The 20,456-nt window shown below is 43.0% G+C and overlaps 1 long non-coding RNA gene across 1 annotated transcript in view; it reads left to right on the top strand.

Moving 5' to 3' along the window:
* Nucleotides 1–11,544: 11,544 nt before the first annotated feature.
* The window catches only part of LOC135229172 (uncharacterized), a 57,175-nt gene continuing 48,263 nt past the window's right edge, over nucleotides 11,545–20,456 (top strand). Inside the window, exon 1 of the long non-coding RNA XR_010319934.1 lies at nucleotides 11,545–11,664. This is a non-coding gene — a long non-coding RNA (uncharacterized LOC135229172). The remainder of the gene's footprint in view (nucleotides 11,665–20,456) is intronic.

Below are 20,456 nucleotides of genomic sequence, written 5' to 3' on the forward strand. Positions count from 1 at the left end.
AGTGACAATCAAAGCAGCATTCAAGAAATCAAATGACGTGTTACTTTAGGCAAATCTGCTGCAAAAGCTTTCCTTAAAGTGTTAAAAAGCAAAGATGTCACTTTAAGGACCACGGAGTGCCTGATCCAAGCCATGGTGTTTTCAACAGCCTTATATGTGTGTGAAAGCTGGACAAGGAGTAAGGAAGACCAAAGAAGAGTTGGTGCCTTTGAATAATGGTTTTAGTGAAGAATATTTAATGTACCGTGGACTGCCAAAAGGAGAAAAAAATCTGTCTTGGAAGAAGTACAGCAAGAATGTCCTACTGAGCAGTTACATCTCTCTTATAGGGTTGCTGTAAGTTGGAATCAACTCAATAACACTGGGTTTCATTTGGTTTAAGTGGCGTTCAAGGCAAAAATGTTTTATATAAATATCACAAAATACATTTCCTAAATCTAAATTGATAATTTATATTTAGGAAATGTATAAATTTTGTTGCATTTTTGATTTTATAAGAAAATAAAATTTATAACTCTTCAGGGTTATACTTTATCTATATTAATGGGGTGCCAATTATACTTTCTGAGCATTCTTTTTAGTTTATATGATTTTTCAGTTGAGTCTAATAGTGTTTCAGGTTGATTATATCATACGTAAATACCATTCATTTTTGCTAGCTTTTCAAAGGTAAGATATTTTTAGTTCCAGTGTTGATATCAGATCTACGATTTCCAAGAAAAATGTTGAGTATTGGATCCTTAATGTTTGATTCTAACATTGATGGAAAACATTAACAGTGTTTTATTTTCCATTTAAAATATGTATGCATTTTATCATATTACAGATTTTTTTTCTGCCTCTTCTAGACTATTAAAAAAAATTAGTATGTTTGTATTTAGTGTTCTATGGGAATTTGTATTATTTTTTACTCAAAATGTTTCTCCTCCACTGATGTGATGTCAGGGTTTTTCTCTAATCTGGAGTATTCATGGACTTCTCTCTTTCTCTAACATCTTATATACAACACTTTCTGTTGGTTGTATCTTCAGAATAGATTCCATATCTGCCCACTTCTAAATTACTCCCTTGCCAACACCCTGGGCCTGGCTGCCATTACAGCTTGCTCAGACACTGTAAGGGCCTCCTAACTGCTCTCCCAACCTTAAATTTTTCCCTCTAGAGTCTAATCAGACAACAACCAGGTGGAAGTTCTCAAAACATTACTCAGGGGACATGTCTCTCTGATCAAATCTTTTCAAAGATTTTAAATAAATCCAAGTCCTTTAGGCTGCCATGATAATCTTTTGGACATATCTCTCACCTCACTACAGAGCACCCCTCTCTCCCTTGATTTCTGCTGTGCATCCTCCTTGTTTTGTTTCATTGCCTCCAGGCCTTTGGACTGGGGTTGGTTCTCTCTCCTAGTATTTTTTTTTTTTTTTGCATATTTTCCTGTTGGTTGTCTCTCCCCTTTCATTCAGATCTCTGCTCAGATATCACTCTTAAGAAAGGACTTTGCTGACCAACTAATTTAACCTATAAATTAACATTCTACTTCAATGCCTTGCTCATTTTGTAAGCATTAGCATTACTTTGAATTTTACTGTATCTCTATTTGTATATGCATTTTTTGTGTATTTCTACATTGGAATGTAAGTTTCTGATGGGCAGAGAATTTGTCTGATGGTTTACTTCCATTTCTATGGGACCTGAAACAGCAGTTGACAAACAATATGCACTTACTTAATATTTTTTAATGAATGGATGATTGTACTGGTCCTATTGTAGGACCATCTTAGGAATTTTGTGATTACAAATATATGTTTAAAATACAGTATCTTTTTATTTACTGATAGCACACATTTTCTGGGATTTTATTTATGATATTAAATAATATGCATAAGTGAGACTTGTCCAACTTTATATTTTTGTTCTCTTTGTTATCAAATGTTTCAGTGATAATGCCATAAATATTCATGATATATTGATAACAATTAAGTAGCAACTACAATATACCAAGCAGTGTTCTACACATTTTGTTTATAATAAGTCACTTAACTTTCACAGGGAGTCCCTAGTTGCACAAATTATTAAGCTCTTTGCTGTTAACCAAAATATTTGTGGTTTCAATCTGCCCAGAGGCACCTCAGAAGAAAGACCTAGTGATCTACCTCCAAAAGGCCACAGCAATTGAAAGCCCTACAGAGTACAGTTCTGCTCTGACAGACATGGGTTTGCCATGAGATGAAATTAGTTGGATGGCAACTCGTTAATCCTCACAACGTCAAGACCTATTACTTCTATTGAATCTGTTACTGTTATTACTGCCATTGTACAGATGACAAAGTTGAGGCTCAGAGAGATTAAGTAACTTGTTCTTGGTCAGGCAACTAGAATTTGTATGATTATTATTAATCACAGGGTTTTGTTCTATTTTATATTCTCCATTGTCTAAACAGAAGCATAGCAAAAGGGGGGCAGAGGAGGGCACATGCACCAGGGTCCAAGTCCAAGGGTGCAGCAGACAAGGTACAGAATGCTTTTAGGTGCCACAAATATGAAAGCCAGACAAGAGGGGGAGACATTTCTGCTGACTCATCAACATCTATTCGTCTTGAAATTTGGGATAGGGAAAGGCTGAACTTAGAGATTGGCCCTGGAAACTCCTTACCCTCACTATGCCCTGTGTCTGAAATTTATTACAAAGTATAAGAATTGCAAGTTTCTTGCTATTTTGATAAAAGTAACATAAAAATTATATGACAGTGATTTGCTTTGGATTTTAATGGTTCAGTAGCTTTCTAGTTTAGGTATTTTCTATTCAGTATTTTTTTGGTATTTTATTGATTATATTTTGTTAATGTATATCTTTGAACAGACTTACACGCGTGTATATGAACACACACATGCATGCACACACTCCTACACTCATGAACACACATATCCACTCAAGGATTTCATGGATAAAATTATAATATTGACATGAAGGTAGACCTCAATAATTCTTGAGATATAGAAAGTTAATGGTTAAGAAGACCAAATTCAACCAATACTGTTTATATATTCTATGCAAATCTAATAAAAATCACAACAAAATTTGTAAAGAAAATGACAACCTAATTCTAAAACTTATGTAGGTATGTAAAGGCCCAATAGTAGCTAGAGTAGTACTAAAAAATAAGTAACAGCCCCTACCAGATACCTGACATTTTGTAATAAATGAACAGTGCTGTGTCCTTACCTAAATAAACAGACTTCTCATTTGACTAAATCTAGTTTATGTCATTGTTTAATTTCTATCTCTATGCTTACAACTACCAAATTTATATCTCCAAATAGAATCTCTTCCCTGAAATCCATGGTTGAATATCAACTTCCAAGTTAATCTCTCCATGAGGTTATATATTAAGTATTCAAAATTGACTTATTTGAAGTTTAAAGGTTGATTAGGCTCTCCAAGATATTTTCCTGCCCAATCTTCATCCTATCAATAAATGATGCCTTTATTCAACCAAAGCTTTAGTAGCATCCCTGACTCCACTGTTCTCTCAAAGAATGCATTATTCAGCATTTGCTCATTGTCTTCAGGATTTTGCTACTTTTGCTATTTTCCATACTTGATGGTTCAAGTCATCATACTTACTCACCTGTACTTTTGTAATATCTATCTAAATGGTCTTACTGTGCCCATCTTTGTACCATGTGCTTTATGGTACATGGAATAATCCATTTAAAGTATGTTAGATTTTATTAAGGTTCTATTCAATTTTACAAAAACCTGAGTTGAATGGAAAGCTCTTAAAAAACTCAAGGCCCAACTCCACCTGGCCTCCATTATTGTATGCTCCTCAATTCCTATTACATCACTGGGCTCTTTCATTGTATTACAGCTATATTTTGCTGAGGTTTCTTCTATTTTAGGGCTTTAGCCAGTTCATTTGCTTTGAGCAGTCTGCTTCTAGAAATGATAGAGAGACTTCATCCCTGAACCAGTTACTATCTTGTCCTTTTACCCTCCTTTTTAAATTTTTCTTCAGATAGCAAGGCACCATCTAACTATATATATGTAATTATGTGTATCTATTTCTATCTACTACTAGAAAAAGAATTGATGCATGCAAACTCCAGCGTTGATGAAGAATGTTGAATATACCATAGACTCCCAATAGAATGAATGTTTACTCATTCAGTCTTAGAAGAAATACAACCAAAATGTACTTAGAAATTAGGATGGTGTCTTAGTCATCTAATGCTGCTATATCAGAAATACCACAGGAGGATGGCTTTAACAAAGAAAAATTTATTCTCTCACTGTCTAGTAGGCTACAAGTCCAAATTCAGGTCGTCAGCTCCAGTGGAAGGCTTTCTCTCTCTGTCTGCTCTGGAGGAATGTCCTTGTCATCAATCTTCCCTTGGTCTGGGAGCATCTCAGTGCAGGAATCTCAGACCCAAAGGACATGCTCTGCTCCAGCACTCCTTTCTTGGTGGTATGAGGCTCCCATGTCTCTCTTCTCACTTTGCTCTTTTGTATCTCAAAAGAGATTCACTTAAGACACTACCTGATCTTATACATTTCATCAACATAACTTCTGCTAATCCATCTTATTACATCATAGTGATAGGGTGTACAACACTTACGGAAACCACATCAGATCGTAAAATGATAGGCAATCATAGAATCACACAAGGTAATCATGACCTAGGCAAGTTGACAGATATTTTCGGGGGGGGGACACAATTCAATCCATGACAGACGGTGAGACTTCAAATTCTTACTTTGAACATGTCATCAGGAAAAACCAATTGCTAGAAAAAGGTACCATGTTTGGTAAAGTAGAGAGCCAACCAAAATGGGGGAAACCCTCGTGAGACGGATTAACCCAATAGCTGCAACAACGGACTCAAAATACCAAAGATCATGAAGATGTTACAGGACATGGCAATCTTTCATTTTATTATGCATAAAGTCACCGTAACTCGGAACCAACTTGATGGCAGCTAACAACAACTAGAATGCATATACTTTGAATCCTGCTTTGGTATCTGAAAAAAATATTTGTGTCCAGAAAGTATTTCTTGGATGAGTGAATGCAACTCGTGTAGATTAGATTATTAGTCACCAAATATTGACATTATTCCCCTGCTTGCCCCCACACACATAGATCTACACTGTCTCCGTGGGAGGAGTATATTTCCTGACCCACTGACACTAGTCTTGGCCATGGTACTTGGTTAATGGAATGTGGATATGAGTGTGAGTGTGGTGTTTCCCAGCCTAGTCTGTAAGAGACTTCTCCTCTGAAAGCTTGAAGTTCTACCATGAGATGAACATGCCTCAAGTGTCTGCTGCCCCTTCAACTTGTCCAAGGAAATTAAGAGATGCATGGAAACAACCTGAACTCAAAACCTAGCTGATCTGTAGAGTTGCATGAAATACTTTTTATTACATGTCACTAAGATTTTGTGGTTGTCTTTTATGCATCATTATTGTAGTAAAATTCTGACTAATATCCCAACCCAGTGCCTTCGAGTCGATTCCATGACTAATATAGGAACGTGATATGGAAGCCAAATACAGACCTAATGGTATATGAAATATATGATTAATTCACTATACCTAGAAACAAGGGAAAGGGTTATCCTTGGTGCATCCTGAGTAGCGGGGTATTTCTCATCTCTTTCACGTCAGGATTTGCCATATGACTTGCTGGGCAAATGGAATATGAGTGAAGTGAAAGATTCCACATTCAAACAGAAGAATTAAGTGCCATTTACCTGGTTCCATCCATATTCCTATGCATTTGCCATGATAGTGACTAACATAAGAGCTGCTAACCAGAAATGAAATAGGAAAGATGATAATTCAGAGCAGATTTGCACTTGACTCACACCCAAGAGGTATTATAAATGAGAAATATCCCCACATTTTAAGTCAATGAAATTTGTGGATTGTCAATCAACTAGGATAGAGTTCAAGCCCAGTTCTAAGGATATAACCCAACCATTTCACCAATAACAGTAATCCCATTTGTCGTGATTATTTCTGGAGCATGATTTAAACCAGATGTTGTCTAATTAGGTCAATTGTTTATTTATTCTAGAAGGGGTTCATGCACCTGTAATTATTACACAAGTTTGAACTCAGGTTTTTTTTTTTTTTAACCCAGTTAACACAAATTTTAACTGATTTAGTGATAATGCAAAAAAAGTGCTGCTGCTGATGATAATGGTGATGATATACACCCGTCCCAACCCATATGTATTTTATATAATTAATACTGACAGAAGCTTGGGTGAAACTTTGACTTGCTCTACAAGCATGACTAGAAACCAGTGAGATATCACAGGTGTCTCCTATGAACAATAGGCATATTGGTTTTGACAGACCCTAAACCAAAGATGTCCCTATAATAGCTGACTTGAATATCATATTTTTAATACCATTAGGTGACCATTTATATATATATATATTTATTAACTTTTATTGAGCTTCAAGTGAACGTTTACAAGTCAGTCTGTCACATATAAGTTTACATACATCTTACTCCGTACTCCCACTTGCTCTCCCCCTAATGAGTCAGTCCTTCCAGTCTCTCCTTTCGTGACAATTTTGCCAGCTTCCCACTCTCTCTGTCCTCCCATCTCCCCTCCAGACATGAGATGCCAACACAATCTCAAGTGTCCACCTGATATAATTAGCTCACTCTTCATCAGCATCTCTCCCCCCCGCACTGTCCAGTCCCTTTCATGTCTGATGAGTTGTCTTCGGGGATGGTTCCTGTCCTGTGCCAACAGAAGGTCTGGGGACCATGGCCGCCAGGATTCCTCTAGTCTCAGTCAGACCATTAAGTATGGTCTTTTTATGAGAATTTGGGGTCTGCATCCCACTGATCTCCTGCTCCCTCAGGGGTTCTCTGTTGTGCTCCCTGTCAGGGAAGTCATCGATTGTGGCCAGGCACCAACTAGTTCTTCTGGTCTCAGGATGATGTAGGTCTCTAGTTCATGTGGCCCTTTCTGTCTCTTGGGCTCTTAGTTGTTGTGTGACCTTGGTGTTCTTCATTCTCCTTTGCTCCAGGTGGGTTGAGACCAATTGCTGCATCTTAGAGGGCCGCTTGTTAGCATTTAAGACCCCAGACGCCACATTTCAAAGTGGGATGCAGAATGTTTTCATAATAGAATTATTTTGCCAATTGACTTAGAAGTCCCCTTAAACCATGGTCCCCAAAACCCCGCCCTTGCTCCGCTGACCTTTGAAGCATTCATTTTATCCTGGAAACTTCTCTGCTTTTGGTCCAGTCCAATTGAGCTGACCTTCCATGTATTGAGTGTTGTCATTCCCTTCACCTAAAGCAGTTCTTACCTACTAATTAATCAGTAAAAAACCCTCTCCCTCCCTCCCTCCCTCCCCCCCGTGAAATATTTCATAGCTTGGAGGAATCTGGAGGGCATTAGGCTGAGTGAAATTAGTCAGTTGCAAAAGGACAAATATTGTATGAGACCACTATTATAAGAACTCAAGAAATAGTTTAAACAGAGAAGAAAATATTCTTTGATGGTTATGAGGGTGGGGAGAAAGGGAGGGAGAAGGATATTCGCAAATTTAAATAGTAGACAAGAACTATTTTAGGTGAAGGGAAAGACAATATACAATAAAGGAGAGGTCAGCATAACTGGACTAAACCAAAAGCAGTTTCCTGAATAAACCAAATGCTCCAAAGGCCAGAGTAGCAGGGGCAGCAGTGGGGGGACCATGTTTTCAGGGGACATCTAGGTCAATTGGCATAATAAAATCTATTAAGAAAACATTCTGCATCCCACTTTGGTGAGTAGCATCTGCAGTCTTAAAAACACTATCAAGCGGCCATCTAAGATGCATCATTTGGTCTCAACCCACCTGGAGCAAAGGAGAACGAAGAACACCAAAGATACAAGGTAATTATGAGTCCAAAAGACAGAAATGGCCACGTAAATCCAAGACTACATCAGCCTGAGACCGGAAGAACTAGATGGTGCCCGTCTACAACCAAAGACTGCCCCGACAGGGAACGAAACAGAGCATCCCTGACGGAGCATGAGAGCAGTGAGATGCAGACCTCAAACTTCCGTAAAAAAATCAGACTTAATGATCTGACTGACACTAGAGGAACCCTGGAGGTCATGGTCCCCAGACCTTCTGTTGGCCCAAGACTGGAATCATTCCCAAAGCCAACTCTTCAGACAGGGATTGGACTGGATTATAGGATAGAAAAAATAGTGGTGAGGAGTGACCTTCTGGTCTCAAGTGGACACATGAGACTATGTGGGCAGCTCCCGTTTGGAGGGGAGATGAGAAGGCAAGAGGGGGACAGAAAGTGGCTGAATGGACACGGGGAATACAGGGTTGAGAGAAGGAGTGTGCTGTCTCATTGGTGGGAGAGGAACTAGGAGTACATAGCAAGCTGTATACAAGTTTTTGTATGAGAGACTGACTTGATTTGTAAAGTTTCACTTAAAGCACACACACAAAAGATGGAAAGAATACACAGAGTCACAGTACCAAAAGAAATGGTCGACTCTCAGTCGTTTCATGAGGTGGCATATGATCAAGAACTGGTAGTAGTGAAGCAAGAAGTCCAAGCTACACTGAAGGCACTGGCGAAAAACAAGGCTCCAGGAACTGACAGAATACCCACTGAGTTGGTTCAACAAACAGATGCAGCACTGCAGATGCTCACTCCACCATGCAAAGAAATTTGGAAGCTAGCTACCTGGCCAACAGACTGCAAGAGATGCACGTTTGTGTCCATTCCAAAGAAAAGCAATCCAACAGAATGTGGAAGTTATCAAATGTAAATCATAGTATTAGTAAATATGGTAAACAAACAAACAAAGAAACTCTATCTATTCTACAGTGAATATGACATTCTATCCCCAGGAGATCTAGTGAGTTTATGATGTTGTTGTTAGGTGCTGTTGGGTCAGTTCCAACTCATAGCGACCCTGTGTACAACAGAACGGAACAGTGCCCAGCCCTGGGCCTTTCTCATTGCTATGTCTGAGCCCACTGTTGCGGCCACCGTCTCAATCTGTCTCATTGAGGATCTTTGTCTTTTTCACTGACCCTCTACTTTACCAAGCATGATGTCTTTTTCCAGGGACTGATTCCTCCTGATAATATGTCCAGAGTACGTGAGACCAAGTCTTGCCACCCACCTTTCTAAGGAGCATTCTGGCTGTACTTCTTCCAAGACAGGTGTGTTCATTCTTCTAGCAGTCCATGGTATATTCATTATTCTTCACCAACAACATAATTCAAGTTTCAGTTCTTTTGCCTTCCTTATTCATTGCCCAGCTTTAGCTGCACATGAGGCGACTGAAAATATCATGGCTTGGTTCAGGCACACCTTAGTCCTCAAAGTGACATCTTCGATTTTTAACACTTTAAAGAGGTCTTTTGTAGCAGATTTGCCCAATAAAATATGTCGTTTGATTTCTCGAAGTGTGGTTCCATGGGTGTTGATTGTGGATCCAAGTAAAATGAAATCCTTGATGACTTCAGTATTTTCTCTGTTTATTGTTCCAGTTGTGAGGATTTTTGTTTTCTTTATGTTGAAGTGTAATCCATACTGAAGGCTGAAGTCTTTGATCCTCATCAGTAAGTGCTTCAAGTCCTTTTCACTTTCAGTAAGCAAGGTTGTGTCATCTGCATGTCTAGGCTGTTAATGAGTCTTCCTCTAATCCTGATGCCCCTTCTTCTTCATATAATACAACTTCTTGGACTGTATGGATTATACGTTTTTTTAAAGACACTCAGTTTTTGGTAATTTACTATGGCAGCCCTAGAAAATGAATACAGAGCCCTTCACCAAGAACAAGTCAAGTTAGCACCAAAAATGCTCCTGTAAGGGTAGCCGCGTAGCATGAGACATGGCAGTTTTAAAAAGTATGAAGTAAAACTCTCAGCTTTGACAGACAAAGAGCTCCTCTAAGACTAAGTTCATTGCTGTTGAGTCGATTCTATCTCATAGAGACCCTAAAGGACAGAGTAGAATTGACCCATAGGGCTTCCAAGGAGTGGCTGGTAGATTCGAACTGCTTGAATAAGTATTGTGAAAAAATACAACCCTGACACACAACTTTTCTGAGCTTAGTATTAAAACAAAACAAAACAAAACAAAGTCGCTATCGAGTGGATTCTCACTCACAGGAACCGTACAGGACAGAATAGAGCTTCCCCACAGGGTTTCCAAGGAGCGACTGGTAGATTCAAACTGCAGACCTTTTGGTAGCACCCAAATGCATAATCATCGCACCACCAGTGGCTTTCAAATCAGCTATAGGCTGATGATCTCCAAATTCTTAGAACCCAGAAAAGTACTCTACCTCAGAGTGGTATCCACAGCTGGGAACTGTTCTCCACACTTGGATGACCTCAGACATGCAAATCTAACATGTCCAGAAAAAATCTTTTGGTCATTTTCTCAAGTTTGTTCCTCCATGGTTTTCCACATGGTAGAGAATGGCTCTGGTGACCATGCGCTCATGGTAGCCTGAATTCTAGAAGTCACCTTTGATTCTCCATCCCCCTCATCCCATACGTCTGATCCACCAGCAATTCTTGGCAGCTCAAGCTCCAAAGTACACCTCAAGCCTGCCCACTGTTCCCACCTGCACTACCACCATCACTCCTCACCCTGACCACTGCAGAAGCATCCTGACCGGTCCTCTGTATTTGCTGTCTTCAAGTTCTCCTGGGCTACAGTTACTTCCTGGGACACATTCTTTCTCAAGACCATTGAACAATAGGAGAAGGGCATTTAGTTGTATGCTACCTCCTCCGCTTGAGCTGCATACCCCTCAGAAATCACTTTTCACTGTCCACTCTATAATGTCTCTATTCCAATTTCCTGTCTTTGGCCGCACTGCTTTGATAGCGTGCATGCATGTGTGCTTCAGGGGTCATGTAGACAGCTGCTTGGAGGAATTTTTCTTAGTACAATCATGGTTGTGTGCCATCAAGAGATTCTGACTCATATCAACCCTGTACGACAACTTAGAACTGCCTCACAAGGTTTCCTAGGTTGCAGTCTTTATGGCACAGCCCTGGTGGCCCCGTGGTTAAGAGCTCGGCTGCTAACCAAAGGGTGGACAGTTCGAATCTACCAGTTGGTTCTTTGCAGAAAGACATGGCAGTCTGCTTCTGTAAAGACTTATAGTCTTAGAAACCCTGTGGGGCAGTTCTGCTCTGCCCTATAGGGTCACTATGAGTCAGAATTGATTCAACAGCAACTGGTTTGGATTTTGTTTGGTTAGAATCTTTATGGGAGCCCATCTCCAGATCTTTTCAACCCCTGAGCTGGTGGGTTCCAACGGCCCACCTTTCAGTTAGCCAAGCACTTAACCGTTGCACCTCCAATACTTAACTCTGCACGCGAGAGGGCCCTCTCCTCACGTCTCCCGTCTCCTCACCCCGCACACTTTGGCGTTGTCCTTGCTTCTAGACCCCGCCCTCCCCTCTGGAGGCCCAACCCCCCCACGCCCGCCCCACACCCAGGCCGCTGGGGGGGGCCGGCAGCCATGTTCCTCGCCGTCCAGCCAGTTACTCCCGGAAGCGCTGGGACGGGTGGTGAGGGGTCCGGGCCGGATGGCGCGCCTTAGAGAGGATGCTGTTCGTGCTGCTTTCCGTGCCGTGTTTTCTGAAAGGTATGAAACTCCGGCAGCTGGACGGAGGGGCCCGCTCCCAGACTGAACAAGCCTGGCCCCTCGAAGGTGTGGAGGGAAGGCGCCAGGAGGGCGGGTCCCAGTCCCAGCATCCCGTGGGCTCCAGAGGTTGGGGAGTCCGGACGTTGGTTTAGCAGCTTGCATCGCCCCCTCCAGCGTACCCCGTCCCAAGTGATCCCCAGGAGCGGACGCGGCGTGGGGCCGGGTGGACGCAGCCACTCTAGGGGCTGCGAGAGGGAGCCTCTGGCCCGGGAGACGCAGCTGGTCTGCGAAATTTGCATCCCCATGGATTTGCGGGGGGGGGGTTCCAGCCGCGGGATCCAGCTGCGGAGTGCCCTCGGGCCTGGGGGCTTGAAGGGCTTGGGGAGAAAGTCCGTGTCCAGGGCTGCACCAAGGTCCCTACTCTGCCCGGGGCAGGTTTGCGGGCCACGCTGGGGGATGGGCGCCTGCCCCCCCCCGCCCCCCACCTGCTCCCTGTGCCAGGGGGGAAACCAAGGCCCAGAGTTCGCCCGGGCGGGTGAGACTCCAGACTGAGGGCGGGGCACTCGCCCCCATTCCTCCTCCCACCCCCACCAGACTCCGTAGGGTGCCAGGGACGGGGAGAGAGGGATCCCCCGCCCAAGGCCATGCTGCCCCTTACTGTTTTGGGCGCTGTGCCTGGGAGGCTGAGGCACCCCGCGCCCTCGCCCGCGCCCAGCTGGTCTACTCTCGGGGCTGGGGCGTCGGCGCGGCCCCACCGGGAAAGGAAGGGGTCCTGGGAATCTGTGGAGCAGCGCGGGGATCCTACTCCTTGTGGATGCAGCGATTCAGTGTCTGTTAACAGTGTGGATGCCGGGTCCCGCTCCCCCTCTGGGTGGCGGGGTGGGGGTAGCAGGAAGGGGTCCTGAGCAACCAGGTCATTTGTTAACTTAAACATTTGTGCAGCGCTGTGTACCGGTCGCTGTGGACGCGGTCTCTGGTGCTGAGGGGATTTGAGGGTTCCTCACACTGGCGGGATTTGGAGCCTCTACCCTAGTGGCAGTGGGTTCGTGGGTTACCCTGGTGGTGTAGTGGTTAAGTGCTAAGGCTGCTAGCCAAAAGGTTGGCAGTTTGAATCCACCAGGCGCTCCTTGGAAACTCTGTGGGGCAGGGTCGCTATGAGTCAGAATTGACTCGAGGGCAACGGGTGTGTTTTTTTTTTTTTTAGGTTGGAGGAGATTAGGTGTCTCTCGGGCTGACACTTGAAGGTCTGGAGCTGGCCTTTTATGAGGGTTTATAAGGGTTTTAAGCGCTCCGGCCATGGGCGCCAACCCGATCTTCCAGCCCCTGCGGACGGGCGACCTCCCCCGCCCCGGGGGGATTGGCTGCTCTGGGACCCTGAGCCCAGAGGGCGGTGAGAAGCTGACAAACGTGAGTGATGTCGTGCAGGCTCCAGTCGGCGGGGCAGCCCTGCTCACATGATCTCAATATGGGCAGTGGGCTTCGTGCCTGGGGTGTGGTTTCCGATTGTTCACTCGTGTCCCCCCACCCCGTGCAGGGCGACAACTCTCCTCTGGGCGGGGACCTAGTAGAGGCCTGCAGGGCATCAGGGTATGGAGGGGCAGAGCTTGGGCGGGGAGGGCGCGGCCCTGCAGGTTCCTCTACGTGACCACGGCAGGGGGGTGCGGGTCGTGAAGGCTGGGCCTGGTCGAGGACCCACTAGGTCGCGCAGAAGGAGTGGGTTAGGATAGTAACAGCATTAATGGGAGTATTGAGAGAGCGCCCTGGGGCGTTGGGTCCCTTGGGAAGAAAAGCTTCTGCTATCGCCACTGGAGCAGTACCCAGGTCAGTCCCGGCTTAGGTCCAGGAGGTTCCCATGCTCCGAGGGTCTGGTGGGCAGAACGGAACTGGCGGTGCGCGCGCCCTCTCGCGGCCTTGCACCGAATCGCTGAAGTTCAGTGTCAGGCGATTCTAAGCCATGGTTTTGGAACTGAATAGTGAAGCAGAGCAAATGATGCAGTGCCTTGATGGGACCGGTGGAGACAACAAGAAGCAAAGCACAGCTCAAACTTCAAAATTCCACTGAGTGTTAGTAGGATTTGGAGGAAGAAAATAGACGGAGAGTCGAGAGGCCCAGAGATGCAGAAGGGTTAGAGGATTAGGGTTAGGGGTTAGGGTTTGGTGTTAGGGGTTCAGGTTGGGGGGTTAGAGGTTTGGGAGTTAGGTTTAGGGGTATAGGTTTTAGGTGGTTGGGGGTTGGGGTTACTAGGCTAGGGCACAAGAGGTTTAGGGTTATGGTTAGGGTTAGGGTGAGGCTGAGGTTGATTTCCCAGTCTTGTGTACTGTCTCTTCCTTCACCAGAGTTACCACATATCTGTCGTTTGGTTGGAAACCCTGATGGCGTAGTGGTTAAGAGCCACCGGTGCTAACCAAAGGCCTGCAGTTCAAATCCACCAGGCGCTCCTTGGAAACTCTATAGGGCAGTTCTAATCTGTCCTGTATGGTCGCTATGAGCTGGAATCGACTCGACGGCAGTGGGTTTGGTTTTTTTGGTTATTGTTTAGTTAGCTTTTCTCTACCCGCTCTTCGTCTCCCTGGTGAACATCAAGGATTGTTCCTGTGCGTAAATGTTTTCATGAGTTTTTATGATAGTGGTCTCTTACTGTATATGTCGTTTTGTGACTGACTTAGTATGATGCGCTCCAGATTCATCCATGGCGTGAGATGTTTCGGAGATTCATCATTGGTCTTTATTGTCGTGTAGTGTTCCACTGTGTGTATGTACCATAGTTTGTTTATCCGTTCCTCTGTGGATGAGCACTTAGGTTGTTTCCATCTTTTTGCTACTGTGAATAATGTTGCAGTGAACACGGGTGTGCATATGTCTATTCCTGTGACTGCTCATGGAAACCCTGGTGGCTAGTGGTTAAGTGCTACTGCTGCTAACAAAAAGGGTTAGGGTTTGGGGTTAGGGATGTTAGGGTTAGGGTTGTTAGAGTTAGGGTCGTTAGGGTTTGGGGTTAGGGGTTGGGGTTTGGGGGTTAGAGTTTAGGGCTGGGTTTTTTGGTTAGGGTTTTTGGGATGGGGGTACGTGTTAGGTTTAGGGTTTGAGGTTAGAGTTCGGAGTTACAGGTTAGGTGTTAGGGGTTGCAGTTTGGGGTTTAGGGTTTTGGGGGTTTAGGGTTTTGGGGTTTAGTCATTAGGGTTTGGGTTAGGTTTTAGGGGTTTAGGTTTAGGCTTGGGGTTGGGTTTGTTTGGGATTTGTGGTTTGGGGTTAGAGGGTTGGGGTTAGAGGGTGGGTGTTAGAGGGTTGGGGTTTAGAGTTTGGGGGTTAGAGATTGAGGGAGTCAGGGTGAGGGGTTAGAGGGTGAGGGGGTTAGAGGTTGAGAAGATTATAGAGTGAGGGAGTGAGAAGGTGAGGATGTGAGGGGGTGAAGGTTAGGGTTTAGGGTTAGAGGGTTTAGGCTTAGGGTTCAGAGGCTTAGGGTTGGGGGTTAGGGTTTCGGGGTTCAGAGGTTGGGGTTGGTGTTGTGGTTAGGGTTAGAGGTATAGTTTAGAGGTTTAGGGTTACGGGTTAGGGCTAGGGTTTAGGGGTTCAGGTTTAGGGGTTTGGGATGGGTTTGGGGTAAGGTTTTGGGGTTTAGGGTTAGAGGGTTAGGTTTAGGGCTTAGGGCTTAGAGTTTAGGGTTTTAGGACTTAGGGTTTAGGGTTTAAGGCTTAGAGTGAGGGTTAGGGCTGGGGGCTGGGGTTAGGGTTTAGGTTTTAGGGTTTAGAGTTAGGGTATTAGGGTTAGAGGGTTAGATGACTTAGGCTTTAAGTTAGGGTTTAGGGGTTAGTGGTTGGGGTTAAGGGTGTTAGTGTTTAGGGTTTTGGCATTTAGGATGTTAGGGTTAAATGTGTTAGGGCTAAGGGTGTTAGGGTTTTAAGTGTTATGGTTTAGGGTTTAGGGTTGTGTTAGGGTTAGGCTTAGGCTCATTCTTAGGTTTAGGGCTAGGGATTTGAGGTTTAGTGTTTGGGGTTGGGTTTGAGGGTTGGAGGTTGAGTTAGAGGGTTAGGGTTTCAGGTTAGCCTTAGAGGGTTAGGGTTTGAGGGTTAGGGCTAGAGTAGTTAGGGTTAGGGTCGTTAAGGTTAGGGTGGTTAGGGTTTAGGGTTAGGTGTTAGGGTTTAGGGCTTACGGTTAGGTTTTGGGTTTGGGCTTTGGGGCTTGAGGTTTGGGTTTAGGGTTTGGGGCTTCGAGTATAGGGTTTAGTGTGTATGGTTTTTGTGTGTAGTGTTTTGGGGTGTAGGTGTTTAGATTGTAGGGTTTAGGGTATATGGTTACAGTTTGGGTTAGGGTTAGAGTTTAGGGCCTTGGTGGTTAGGACCTAAGGGCTTAGGGTCTTAGGGGCTTTGGGGCTCAGGGCTTAGGGGCTAGAGTTAGAGGGCTAAGGCCAGAGGGCCAGAGGGCCAGAGGGCCAGGGTTATGGTTTGATTCCTGGATGGCAATTTTTTTCCTTCAATATTTTGTATAAGTCATCCCATTGCCTTCTTGCCAGCATGATTTCTGCTGAGTAGTCCAAGTTTATTATTATTTACTTTCCTTTGTTGGTGACTTCTTTTATCCCTAGCCTCTCTTAAAATTCTCTTTATATTTGATTTTGGCAAGTTTGATTATTATATGTCTTGGTCACTTTCTTTTGAGATCTACCGTATGTGGAATTCGATGAGCATCTTTCATGATATCAGGGAAGTTTTTTGCCAACAAATCTTCAACAGTTCCCTCTGTATTTTCTGTTAGCCCTCCCTGTTCTGGTACTCCAATCACTCATACTTATTTCTCTTGATAAAGTCCCACATGATTCTTTGGATTTCTTCATTTTTTAAATTCTTTTATCTGGTTTCTTTTCAAATATATTGGTCCCAAGTGTTTTATCTTCAATCTCAGTAATTCTGCCTTCCAGTTCTTCAATTGTGCTCTTCTTACTTTCAGTTGAGTTTTCTAACTCTGTAATTTTATTGTTTATCTTCTGAATTTCTGATTGCAGTCTCTCTATGGTTTCTTGCTGCCTATTAAATTTTTATTATGTTCTTGAGTAACCTTTTTAATTTCTTCAGCTGCTTTATCTGTGTGTTCCATGGCTTGTTCTGCATTTTGCCTCATTTCCTTCCTGATGTCTTTGAGAGTTCTGTATATTAATCTTTTGTATTCTGCATCTGGTAATTCCAGGATTGCACCTTCATCCAGAAGATTCCTTGAGTCTTTGTTCTGAGAGCTTGTTGAAGCAATCATGGGTCAGCTTCTTTTTTTTTTATTTTAATAATTTTTGTTGTGTTTTACGTGAGAGTTTACAAATCAAGCCAGTCTCTCACATAAAAACTTATACACAACTTGTTACATATTCCCAATTACTTTCCCCCCAATGGGACAGCCCACTCCCTCCTTCCACTCTTTCTTTCCGTGACCATTTTGCCAGTTTCTAAGCCCCTCTACCCACCCATCTCCCTTCCAGGCAGGAGATGCCAACATTGTCTCAAGTGTCCACCCAAACCAAGTAGCTCACGCCTCACCAGCATCCCTCTCCAACCCATTGTCTAGTCCAATCCATGTCTGATGAACTGGCTTTGGGGATGGTTCCCATAGTGGGTAAACGGAAGGTGTGGGGGCCATGATCACTAGAGTCCTTCCAGTCTCAGTCAGACCATTAAGTCTGGTCTTTTTATGAGAATTTGGGGTCTGCATCCCACTGTTCTCCTGCTCCCTCAAGGGATCTCTGTTATGTTCCCTGTCAGGGCAGTCATTGGTTGTGGCCCAGCACTATCTAGCTCTTCTGGTCTCAGGATGATGTAGTCTGTAGTTCATGTAGTCCTTTCTGTCTCTTGGGCTCGTTATTATCTTATGTTCTTGGTGTTCTGCATTCTCCCTTGATCCGGGTGGGTTGAGAATCATCGATGCATCTGAGATGGCCGCTTGTTAGCATTTAAGACCCCAGACGCCACATTTCAAAGTGGGATGCAGAATGTTTTCTTAATAGATTTTATTATGCCAGTTGACTTAGATGTCCCCTGAAAACATGGTTCCCAAACATCTGCCCCTGCTTTGCTGACCTTTGAAGCGTTCAGTTCATTCAGGAAACTGCTTTGGTTTAGTCCAGTTGTGCTGACCTCCACTGTGTTGAGTGTTGTCCTTCCATTCACCCATAGTAGCTCTTGTCTATCTCTTGTTGTCCTTCCATTCACCCATAGTAGCTCTTGTCTATCTCTTTAGTAAATACCCCTCTCCTACCCTCCCTCACGCCCCCCCTCATAACAACAAAGGAATATGTTCTTCTCAGTTTAAACTATTTCTCAAGATCTTATAATAGTGGTCTTATACACTATTTGACCTTTTGCAACTAATTTCACTCAGCATAATGCCTTCCAGGTTTCTCCATGTTATGAAGTATTTCACAGATTCGTCACTGTTCTTTATCGAAGTGTAGTATTCCATTGTGTGAATATACTATAATTTATCCATTCATCCATTGATGGGCACCTTGGTTGCTTCCATCTTTTTGCTATTGTAAACAGTGCTGCAATAAACATAGATGTGCATATATCTATTTGTGTAAAGGCTCTTATTTCTCTAGGATATATTCTGAGGAGTGGGATTCCTGGGTTGTATGGTAGTTCTATTTCTAGCTTTTTAAGGAAGCGCCAAATTGATTTCCAAAGTGGTTGTATACCATTTTACATTCCCACCAGCAGTGTATAAGTGTTCCAGTCTCTCCACAGCCTCTCCAACATTTATTATTTTGTGTGTTTTGGATTAATGCCAGCCTCGTTGGAGTGAGATGGAATCTCATTGTAGTTTTGATTTGCGTTTCTCTAATGGCTAATGATCGAGAGCATTTCCTCATATATCTGTTAGCCGCCTGAATGTCTTCTTTAGTGAAGTGCCTGTTCATATCCTTTGCCCATTTTTTAATTGGGTTGTTTGTCTTTTTGTGGTTGAGTTTTAGCAGAGTCGTGTAGATTTTAGAGATCAGGTGCCAGGGGGAGATGTCTTAGCTGAAAACTTATTCCCAGTCTGTAGGTGGTCTTTATACTCTTTTGGTGAAGTCTTTAGATGAGCATAGGTGTTTGATTTTTAGGAGCTCCCAGTTATCTGGTTTCTCTTCGTCATTTTTAGTAATGTTTTGTATTCTGTTTATGCCATGTATTAGGTCTCCTAATGTTGTCCCTATTTTTTCTTCCATGATCTTTATCGTTTTAGATTTTATGTTTAGGTCTTTGATCCATTTGGAGTTAGTTTTTGTGCATGGTGTGTGGTATGGGTCCTGGTATGGGTCCTGTTCCATTTTTTGCAGATGGATATACAGTTACGCCAGCACCTTTTGTTAAAAAGACTGTCTTTTCCCCAATTAACTGACACTGGGCCTTTGTCAAATATCAGCTGCTCATATGTGGATGGATTTATATCTGGATTCTCAATATTGTTCCATTGGTCTACGTGTCTGTTGTTGTACCAGTATCAGGCTGTTTTGACTACTGTGGCGGTATAATTGGTTCTAATATCAGGCAGAGTGAGTCCTCCCACTTTGTTCTTTTTTAGTAATGCTTTACTTATCCGCGACTTCTTTCCCTTCCATATGAAGTTGGTGATTTGTTTCTCCATCTGTTTAAAAAATGTCATTGGAATTTGGATCGGAAGTGCATTGTATCTATAGATGGCTTTTGATAGAATGGACAATTTTACAATGTTGTCTTCCTATCCACGAGCAAGATATGTTTTTCCAATTACGTAGGTCCCTTTTGGTTTTTTTGCAGTAGTACCTTGTAGTTTTCTTGGTATAGCTCTTTTACATTTTTGGTAAGGTTTATTCCTAAGTATTTTATCTTCTTGGGGGCTGCTGTGAATGGTATTCATTTGATGATTTCCTCTTCAATGTTCTTTTTGTTGATATAGAGGAATCCAACTGATTTTGTGTGTTTGTATTGTAATCTGAAACTTTGCTGAACCCTTCTATTAGTTTTCTTGAGGATTCCTCAGGGTTTTCTGTGTATAAGATAATGTCTTTGGAAATAGAGATAATTTTATTTCTTCCTTACCAATCTGGATGCCCTTTATTTCTTTGTCTAGCCCAGTTGCTCTGGCTAGGACCTCTAGCACAATGCTGAATAAGAGCAGTGATAAAGGGGATCCTTGTCTGTTTCCCGTTCTCAAGGGAAATGCTTTCAGGCTCTCTCCATTTAGGATGATGCTGGGTATTGGCTTTGTATCAATACCCTTTATTATGTTGAGGAATTTTCCTTCTATTCCTATTTTGCTGAGAGTTTTTATCATGAGTGGGTGTTGGACTTTGTCCAATGCCTTTTCTGCATCAATTGATAAAATTACGTGGTTCTTGTCTTTTTTTTATGTGGTGGATTACATCAATTGTTTTTCTAATATTGAACCAACCTTGCATACCTGGTATAAATCCTACTTGGTTATGGTGGATTATTTTTTTGATATGTTGTTGAATTCTACTGGCTCGAATTTTGTTGAGGATTTTTGCATCTATGTTCATGAGGGATATAGGTCTGTAATTTTCTTTTTTTGTGTTGCCTTTAGCTGGTTTTGGTATCAGGGTTATGCTGGCTTCATAGAAGGAGTTAGGTAGTATTCTGTCCTTTTCTATGCTTTGAAATACCTTCAGTAGTAGTGGTAAGTCTTCCCTGAAAGTTTGGTAGAACTTTGCAGTGAAGCCGTCAGGTCCAGAGCTTTTTTTTGTTGGGAGTGTTTTGATTACCTTTTCAATCTCTTTTTTTGTTATCGGTCTATTTAGTTGTTCTACTTCAGTGTGTGTTAGTTTAGG

This window comes from Loxodonta africana, unplaced genomic scaffold (assembly GCF_030014295.1).
Source record: "Loxodonta africana isolate mLoxAfr1 unplaced genomic scaffold, mLoxAfr1.hap2 scaffold_107, whole genome shotgun sequence".
Lineage (NCBI taxonomy): Eukaryota > Metazoa > Chordata > Mammalia > Proboscidea > Elephantidae > Loxodonta > Loxodonta africana.